This window comes from Grammomys surdaster, unplaced genomic scaffold, assembly GCF_004785775.1.
Source record: "Grammomys surdaster isolate TR1022 unplaced genomic scaffold, NIH_TR_1.0 121394, whole genome shotgun sequence".
NCBI lineage: Eukaryota > Metazoa > Chordata > Mammalia > Rodentia > Muridae > Grammomys > Grammomys surdaster.
Window position 1 is genome coordinate 1 of NW_021617199.1, and position 10763 is coordinate 10763.

Sequence of the window (10763 nt, forward strand, 5' to 3'; positions counted from 1 at the left end):
TCCCCCGGGACTGGGAGCCAGGGTTCCTCTGAGCTCCTTTACAAACATAACCTTCACCTTACTGAAAGATATATTGTCCTCTGAGAGACTAGTCCAGTTGTTTCTAGCCTTCCTAATTCTATGATCCTTTAATAGAGCTACTCATGTTGTGGTGACTTCCAAACATAAAATTATTTCCTTTGCTACTTTATAACTGTAATTTTGCTACTGTTATTAGTCCTAATGTAAATATTTGTTTCTTAAGTAACCCCTGTGAAAAGCCAAGAAAGGAACTAGCAGGTTAAAAGCCTCTGGTCTAAGCCAATATATTGACAGCTGCTGAGACTTTGGTGTCCACAGCGCTGTATTGCTAATAGTGCAGTGTACCGAACTTAGTGAAGAGCATAAGTGGACACTTGGGAATGATGCGATCTGGGTGGGTGGGGAGTTGGGGAGGAGCTCGGAGAAGAAGATGGAGGGGAAACTGTAATCAGGATACATCACATGAGGAAAATAATGCTATTTTCAATGAGGAAAACAATATATAACCATTAAAAACTAACTCCTATATTCCTCTGCCTGTAGCTTCTGGAAACCACCATCCTATCTTCTGTTCCTCTGAGTTTGACTCTTGGGGATCCTTCATGTAAGTAAATCATGCAGCATTTTCCTGTTTACAAGATTTATATGTTACATGTGTGTAGATATGCATGCCTATTTGTACATGGGAGCCATAAGAGGGGATTGTATCCCTTGGAGTTGGAAATACAGGTAGCTTCAGGATGCCTGGTTTGTGCCATCCTTACTGGGATCTGAATTCCATTCCTTGTGACTGCACAGCAAGTGCCCTTAACCACAGAACAATCTCTCCAACCTTAGTATTTGACTAGGTCCCCGTCATAATGTCCTCGTGGTCCATCCATGTTTATAGCATGTGTAAGAAATTCCTTAAGTACGAATAAAATTTCATCTCAAGACAAAAGAATAGATCACATTTTGTTTCTTATTCACCCATTGGTGTTTGGCTTGCTTTCCTCTCTCAGCTCTCTCAAAGAATGCTATTAGAAACACATTTTACAAACAACTAATAACACTTTGAAACTCCATTTTAAAAGATTTATCTTTATCTTCATTTAAATATTTGTGTTATATCTTTCTGTGTGTATGTTATGTGTGTATGCAGACTAGAAGAGGGTGCCAAAGCCCCTGGAATCGTCACAGATGGTTGTGAGCTGCTGTGTGGGTGCTGGGAACCAAATTCAGGTCTCTGGAAGAGCAACAAGTGCTCTTAACCTCTGAGTCATCTCTTTAGCCCAGATACTCTGCTTTTTAAAAAATAAATACTTAAAAGCAGAATCTCTACACCGATATGGGAACCTCATATATTTACAAATATTTTTAGATTTATTTATTTTTATTTTGTGTGTATGAGTGTTTTGCCTACATGTTTGTTGACCACATGCATGCCTGATGCCTTCAGAGGTCAGAAGAGGGCTTTGGATTCTCTGGAACCAGTGTTACAGACAGTTCTCAGCAGCCATGTGGTTGCTAGGAATCAAACTTAGATCCTCTGTAAGAGCAACAAGTGGTCTTAACAACTGAGGCAACTCTCTTGCCCCTTACACCGATATTTTTGAACAAAGAAATTATTTTTTTTTGTTTTTGGTCTTCGTAGACAGGGCTTCACTCTGTTATCCAGACTAGCCAGAATCTCACTATGTAGCCCAGGCTTGCCTTAAACATATGGTAGTCCTCTTGACTCAGCTTTCTGACTGCTTGGATTAGAGCCACCATGTCCAGCATATTCTACCTTTTTTTTTTTAAAGACAGGGACTCACAGTGTAGTCTGCCTGGTTGGCCTGGAACTCAGAGACCTGGCTGCTTGTGTCTCTTCTGAATCCTGAACTTAAAGGCATGCACTACCATGCCTACCATATTTTTTATTTTGAGTATTTATTTTTAATTTAAAAATATTTTATGTGCATAGGTGTTTTGCCTGCATGTATGTCTGTGCATCATGTATGCACATGGTGTCTGCAGAGACTAGAGAGGTCAACGGATCCCCTGCAATTGTAATTACAGACAGTTGGGAGCCACCATGTGAGCCTGGTATTGAACATCAGTCCTCTGGAAGAGCAGCCAGTCCTCTTAACCATAGGGCCATGTCTCCAGTCCCTAGTTTTTAAAATTTGTTTTTAAAATGTGTATGTGTATGAACTTGTGTGAGTTTTTGTGCTTACATGCATGCAGGACTTCTCAGAGGCCACAAGAGGGCATCGGACCCCTTTCAAAATGGATGTGGGTACTGGGACCTAAATCCCCATCTCCGAACAGTAAATGCCCTTAACTGCTGAAGCATCTCTCCAGACCCTACATTTTACTTTTTAAATGCAAATATTGTACATGTTACATGTAATATCATGTTCTGAAATATGAGCATCCTTTGGAATTGTTAAATTGAGTTAATTGACCTAAGTATTAGCTTACAGACATCTTTTAAAAAAGTGTATTCATTTACTTACTTATTCACTTTGCATCCCATTCACTGCTCCCTCCCTGTCACCCCTCCTACAATCCTTACCCTATCCTTCCTCTCCTTCTCCTCTAAGCAGGTGGAGGCCCACCTGGGTATCCCCTCATCCTGGCACTTCAATGGTGGGAAAACTTAAAATCTCTCTTAGCAATTTTTGGTTTTTATTAAAAATTTAGACTGATACACAAAACAAAGGTTATACATATTAGTGAGATACCATGTGATATTATATATATAATATATGTACATATAATTGTATATATACACATATATACTATATGTATATACATATATGTATATATATATATATATATTGTAATATGTGAATCAGATTAGAAATACTGATTTATTCAAATAATTTTCTCATAGTGAAAAAATCCAAATGACAATTTTTTATTGTGGATATGTTTTCAAAATTATTTCCTCAATATCTCTCTACAGAGACAAAAACAAATCTGTTATTTAACACACTGGAAGTTGAAAAGTTGATCACTGCCTAGAAAAGGGAAAATTGTCTTGAAAACATACTTCTCCAGGAGGCTAATTCATCACAGACCTCCAATAACATGGGCATGAACATGACAGATGTACTGTCCTTGATCTGAACTTTTATTCACTACCATTTGATAACCATCTTCAGGGCCAGATCTATGCACATTTCTCACCAGTCCAAGAAGACTTTCATCAGCATCTTCTGCAATTTCAGGAATCTAGAGTATATGTTTCTTGGGTATCACCAGCAAAAAGGGCTTGTACTTGAGGGGAAAGTTCATGGAAAAGCATGACATTTCTCATCCTCAGAAACCAATTTTGCTTCCAATTCCTTGCAGATTACCTTCCCAAACATCGTGTTGTCACTCAGGCCAGGCAACTTGACACTTGCTATTATTGTCAGTCATCTCAGGCTTCCTTCTTTGCAGGGACCAGGAATGAAGTCCTCTTTCAGCTGTTGACATATACCCCACAAAAGTTGTCAGTAGTCACCTTGCTGTGCAATAACATACCAGAACTTTCTACTTCTAAGCATACCTCAGTACACATTTGTGCTTGCCAGTGATTTTATTTTTTGTGACAGATTCCTTAAATCCTTTGCAAGATGGAAGACTGATTTGTCCTTATGATTTTACAAGTTCCCTGCACTGGTGGCTAGCTCTGTTGTTTCTGGGCTGTGGCGAGCCAGAACATTGTAGTGGGAGGGAGCTGAAGAGCCGAACTGCTTACCTAACAGCAACCATGAAGCTGGGGAGGGGGACAGGAAAAAGAAGATGATAATGTATAGTCCCCAAGAACAGGACCCGAGCAACCTACCTCTAAATATGGCTGGCTTCCAAAGGATTCTCCCACTTCCAATAAAGCCATCAAATTACTAATCCAGCAGTGGATTAATCCATTGATCTGGTTAGAGCACTCATGATCCACTCCTGCTCACTGGACCCATTAGCAAAGTGTGTGTGTGTGTGTGTGTGTGTGTGTGTGTGTGTGTGTAATGTTAATTTTGCCAGTTCTGTTACTCTAGAGAACTCTGCCTAATATAGGCATGTCATATCCAAACCATAATACCATTTTAAAATTACACACACACACACACACACACACACACACACACACACACTCACACACAGGGTTCCTTTGTGTAGAATCTGGCTGTCCTGGAACTTGCTCTGTAGACCAGGCTAGACTCTAACTGGGGTTAAAGGTGTGTGCCACTAAGCCCAATTTAAATTATATATTTGAATTAGTTTACAAAGTAGTAGTTCTCCTAGGGTTTTTCATATATCTTTAGCTTGAGTTTGCCCAGTTCTGCCTCCTCCTGCTCTTTCCTGTCTCACTGCTCCCATCCCCACTTAAACCTTGAACCCCCAGTATCTCACCTTCATATCACATGTATTCTACCACTTATGCCTCTTCCCCTTTCTATCTCATGGGCCCCTTCTAGCTTCTGCCTTCTACAGATATTTAAAATTAAAGACACAAATCCAAACAATTTGAAGCTAAAATTCATGTATGAGAGAGAACATAAAGCACCTGTATTGCCGGGCCTAGCTTATATCACTTAGTATAAGGTTTTCCAGCTCTATAAATTTCCCCCCAAAATTTATGATTTCGTTCTTTACAGTTGAGTAAACTTTCAGTGTGTGCTACATTTTCACTATCTGTTCATCAATGGTACACATCTAGGCTGCTCCGGGTTTCTAGCTACTGTGACTAGAGCAGCAGTGGACATGCAAGTGTCTCTGTAGGAGGATGTGGCATCCTCTGAGTATATGCCTAGGAATATGCTGGATCATATGATAATTCTATTTCTAGCTTTTAAAGAAACCATCACACCAATTTTCATAACTACTGTACCAGTTTATACTTCTACCAATAGTGGATGGATGTTTTACTTTCCTCACATCTTTGCCAGTGTTGTCATTTGGCTTGTTTCTATGACAGCCATTCTGACTGGGATGAGATGAAATTTCAAAGTGGCTTTAATTTAATTTTTCTTTCTTTCTTTCTTTCTTTCTTTCTTTCTTTCTTTCTTTCTTTTTTTTTTTTTTGGTTTTTCAAGTCAGGTTTCTCTGTGTAGCCTTGGCTGTCCTGGAACTCACTCTGCAGACCAGGCTGGCCTCGAACTCAGAAATCTGCCTGCCTCTGCCTCCCAAGTGCTGGGATTAAAGGCATACGCCACCACAGCCTGTGTACTTTTCTTATAGTTAATGATATCAAAAACTTAAAATATTATTATCTATTCACATTTCTTGTTTTGAGAACTCTGTTCAGTTCCATAGCCATTTTTAAATTATGCTTTTTGTTTTTTGTGTACTTTGTATATTCTAGACACTAATTCTGTAGTGTATATAGCTGGCATAGAATTCCTTCCATTCTCTAGGCTGCCTCTTCACTTGATGGATAATTACCTTTGCTTTTTAGTTTCACAAGATTCCATTGGATGATTATTGGCCATCATTCTGAATGATTAGAGTCTTACTCAGAAATTTCTTCCCTTTAAGTTTTATTCAGTTTCAAATCTTATATTGAGTCCTTGATCCCATTTGGAGTTGATATTCTTGAAGGGTAGGAAATAAAGATTTAGTTTCATTATTATGCATGTAGATACTTGGTTTTCCCAGCACCAGTTGTTGAAGATGTTGTCTTTTCCCCAGTCTGTATTTTTGACATCTATAAGAAAAAAAAATCAGACAAGTTTGTATGTGTATCTGCCCTGTTATATCTAGAAAACACTGTTTTCTTGGTGTTGTCAAATACACATGGCTCTTAGACTGTCCTCCTCCTCATTCTTGAAGATCTCTGAGCCTTGGGAGGAAGAGTGTGAGGAGAATTGTTCAAAATATATGATATGAAAATTTCAAGGGATTAAGAATATTGCTTAAAGAATTCAGGTAACTATAGTTGTATGGTCTTGTATCTAGGTCCTATAGTCCACTCCATTAGTCTCAGTGTCTGTTTTTGTGCTGGTCTGTATGACTTCTCCAACAGTGTTCTTTTTTCTTGGGATTGCTTTTGCTAGCCAGGTCTCTTGTTTGTCCATATGGACTTTTAGGGTTGTTTTGTTTTCTGTGAACAACATCACTAAAATTTTCAAATTGCTTTTGTTAACATAGTAATTGTCACAATACTGATTCTCCCAATCTACAAGCATAGGAGGTCATTCCATCTGATAGTGTTTTCCTGAATTTCTTTTTTCAGTGTTTTATAGTTTTCACTGTAGAGGTTTTTCAAATCTTTTGTTAGGTTTCTTCGAAGCCTTTTTTTGTTTTGGTTTGGTTTTGAGGCTATTGTGAATGGGTTTCTATCCTAGTTTCATTTGTAATTTGTCAGCAGTATATAAAAAAGCCAGTGGGTTTTTCATGTTAATCTAGTATCTTGCCTTGTTGTAGAAAGTGTTTATCGATTCTAGCAGTTTTCTGGTGGAGTCTTTAGGATATCTTATGTATAGAATCCTAGCATCTGCATATAGAGCTACTTTCACTTCTTCATTTTGTATTTATATCCCTTTTGATTTACTTCTCTTGTCTTATTGCTCTAGCTAGGATGTCCAGTACTATGCTCAGCAAGACTTGAGAGAGTATATATCCTTTCCTGTCTTGTTCTTGATTTTTCAAGGAAATGTTCTGAGTTTTCCCCTATTTAACATAATGTTGGCTGTAGGTTTGTCAAAATAACTCTTGTTATTTTGGGATATACTCCTTCTATTCTGAGTTTATTCAGGACTTTTAAAGCATGAATTTGGATTTTGTCGAAATTCTTTTCTCTGTGTATTGAAATGACCATATGCTTTCTGTCCTTCTGTCCGTTTATATGCTTTATAACATTTATTGATTTGTATATATTGAAACCATCCCATTATCTCTGGAATAGCCACAACTTTATCACAGTGAATAATCTTTAGATGTGCTCTTGAATTCCATTTGTTTTTTTCATCTGTGACTCCAGACAAGATCCAAAGAGGAGGTATAGTTTTCCTCTCTGGATTTTATGGAGAGTTCCTTTATCCTTCTGTGTTAGCCTCTTAAAGTACTGCTACAACCTTTGAATTCCATTTGTTAGTATTTTGTTGAGAATTTTTTTATCTCAGTTTATTTAGAAAAATTAGTCTGTACTTTTCTTTTGTGCTGCATTTTTATCTGTTTCTGCTAATGGTAATGTTAGCTTCAGAAAAAGAGTTTAGTAGTCCTTTTGATCTGGGCCCGAGCACTGAGCAGATCCCAGGTGGCAGCTCTGCACCCAACCTCACAAAACCCAGAGGAAGTGGGCCTCCCAGGAGCTCTAACCTGGGCAGTATCTTAGGTAAGGAGACAGCAATACCCACCCCAAACAGGGAGTAACTGGGACCCAGGAATTCACTCCTGGCCCAGAGCACTGGTTCCTTCTGGTCTGGGCCTGAGCACTGAGCAGATCTTAGGCCCCAGCTCTAACTCCAGTAGTAACACCCACCCCACACAGTTCTGAAACAACAAAGATAATAAGAAAGACAGGCTCCAGTCAGAGACAGGGCAGGTAGCACTAAGGAGATCCAGATGGCAAAAGGCAAGCACAAGAACATAAGCATCAGCAACTCACGGTACTTGGCATCATTAGAACCTAGTTCTCCCACACTAGAAAGTCTTGAACTCCCCATATCACCAGGAAAGCAAGATTCAGATTTAAAATCACTTCCAATGATGATAGAGGACTTTAAGAAGGACATAAATGACACTCTCAAAGAATTTGAGGAGAACACAGGTAAACAGGTAGAAGCCCTTAAAGAGGAAACACAAAAATCCCTTAAAGAATTACAAGAGAACACAACCAAACAGGTGAAGGAATTGAACAAAACCATCCAGGACATAAAAATGGAAGTAGAAACAATAAAGAAATCACAAAAGGAGACTACCCTGGAGATAGAAAACCTGGGAAAAAGACCAGGAGTTACAAGCATCACCAACAGAATACAAGAGATAGAAGAGAATCTCAGGTGTAGAAGATACCATTGAAAATATTGACACAACTGTCAAAGAAAATGCAAAATACAAAAAGTTCTTGACACAAAACATCTAGGAAATCCAGGACACAATGAGAAGACCAAACCTAAGGATAATAGGTATAGATGAGAGTGAAGATTCCCAACTTAAAGGGCCCATAAATATCTTCAACAAAATTATGGAAGAAAACTTCCCTAACCTAAAGAACGAGATGCCCATAAACATACAAGAAGCCTATAGAATGCCAAATAGACTATATCAGAAAAGAAATACCTCCCATCAGATAATAATCAAAACACCAATTCCACAAAACAAAGGAAGAATATTAAAAGCATTAAGGGGAAAAGGCCAAGTAACATATAAAGGCAGACCTATCAGAATTACACCAGACTTCTCACCAGAGACTATAAAAGCGAGAAGGTCCTGGACAGATGTCATACAGACCCTAAGAGAACACAAATGCCAGCCCAGGCTACTATACCCAGCAAAACTCTCAATTACCATAGATGGAGAAACCAAGATATTCCATGACAAAACCAAATTTACACAATATCTTTCCACAAACCCAGCATTACAAAGGATAACAGTGGAAAAGCTCCAATACAAGGAGGGAAATTATACCCTAGAAAGAGCAAGAAAGTAATCCTCTTCCAACAAATCCAAAAGAAGATAGCCACACAAAGATAATTCCACCTCTAATAACAAAAATAACAGGAAGCAACAATCACTGTTCCTTAATATCTCAACATCAATGGACTCAATTCCCCAATAAAAAGACATAGGCTAATGGACTGGATATGTAAACAGGACCCAGCATTTTGCTGCATACAGGAAACCCACCTCAGTGACAAAGACAGACACTACCTTAGAGTAAAAGGCTGGAAAACAAGTTTTCAAGCAAATGGTCCTAAGAAACAAGCTGGAGTAGCCATTCTAAAACCTTCAGCCCAAAAACACAAAGGGAGGGACCTGTATAGGTAGTTGAGGGTGGCCTTGTCAGGCATCAGTGGAAGTAGAGGGCCTTGGTGCCTGAAAGTTTGGATTCCCTAGTGTTGGGGAATTCAAGAGCAGGGAGGCGGGAATGGGAGGATGGTGGGAGCACACCCTCATATAAATTCCCAGAATTATAAGGATTAGACATGACAGAGGCAGGCCGCCAGAAGACTAGATTCCAGAATTCAAATAAAAAATTATCTTGATACTAAAATTTGTTTTGAGAATTGTATATTGCAGAATACACAGCCTTGGTGTATCTACTCATCAAGCAAGCTGAGCAGACCTGCTCGAACCTCTGATGTCCTGGAATTTCAGCTGGATGCAGTGAAGACACAGATGTCAGAGGCTTATCAATTCACTCTTCCCCCCACCCCTTTTCTAATATCTCAGTGCCCTTAATCAGCTTGAAGAAGTTAATGAAGAGTCGGCGTCCCTATTCCCTGGGCTTGGGGACTGAGGTGGTTAATATTGGGCTTTCTTTCTAGGGGAAAGTAGTGGTTTTGTTTGAACAAGGAGGTATAGCTTGGATTTATTGCATAGCCATAACCTATTGGTAGAAATTGGTATAATTGTTATTAAGCTGAAGTTATAATTTCTTAAATGGTACAAAATTTACTTTGACTTCAAATTTAAGGTTTTCATTGGTACGAGTTTCTTATTGATATAAAAGTGAAATTAATATTGTTACTCTCATAGGCATTGTGCCTATATAACACATTTAGGAATACAAGGCTTAGACCCAGTCCTTCTTTAACTTTTTAAGCTGATCTGAGATAGTTAGCCTGTGAGTTAAGGGCCTATAGCAAAGTCATGGCTCTGAGTTTATTGTTGGGGTGTTTTCTATATTTTATTTAGAAATAGCTGAGAGGAGTTAACAGACAACAGTCCAGATTGCCTTACATGGATAGTTGGTTTTCAAAACGTCAGAAGTCCACAGAACTGACATTACAAACATTTCTGTAATAATGTTCATTTTGATTAGAGACCTGTCTGCTCCTGACAGCTTCCTGTCTTGGATTCTAAGAAGACATTGAGCATCTTTGGAGTTATTCCAGTTGTGATGAGACAGCCACTAGGCAAGAATTGCCTCTTTTCATCTACAGACAAATTACTGTCCAGAAAAGGACACACTTATGGAATAGTTGACTGATTATATCTGCCAAAACAGATAATCAGCCCTTAATAATTCTGCATCACTAGGTCTGTCATATGATCCTGGGCCAGAAGGCTGAAGATCGGATGCTCCAACGTTTTGTATTATAGGGACTGTCCAGATGTTCAGTGGTCTCTATAAATTGGCTAAGTTTTAGAAGCTATGCTTTGTGCTTCCCATAATTTCAGTTAATTCAATCATTCTGGATTTCTGACAGGGTTGAAGACGTATAGTCTCATAGCCAATCCCAGCTACTTACTTTGAGAGAACAGACTTGAGAGTATGGTTTTAAGCTGACATTCATTCTAAAGCCAAGAAAAAAGCCAGGTTCAGAACTAAGTCTTTTAGTTAGGCGAGATGACAGAGGTTCTGGTTAGTCAACAAAATGATGGACTGGGTATTAGGTCTATCTTGTACCTTACTGATACAAATTGGTATAGTTATGCTCTAATTGTATTTTGAGAGAAAAGTTTTATTTTAACAGGAAGGGTGATATGTAGGAGGAGCTAAGGTGGGAGGAGTAAAGAGAGGAAGAGAAGGAGTAAGGAGAGGAGGAGGAGAAGGAGTGGAGGAGCTAGGAGATGAGGGAGAGAGAGAGAGAGAGAGAGAGAGAGAGAGAGAGAGAGAGAGAGAG

The 10763-nt window shown here is 38.8% G+C and overlaps 1 non-coding gene across 1 annotated transcript; it reads right to left on the reverse strand.

Moving 5' to 3' along the window:
* Positions 1–6938: 6938 nt before the first annotated feature.
* Positions 6939–7059, reverse strand: LOC114636038. The gene has a single exon (XR_003713564.1). It is a non-coding gene; the product is annotated as a small nucleolar RNA SNORA26 (small nucleolar RNA).
* Positions 7060–10763: the final 3704 nt, after the last annotated feature.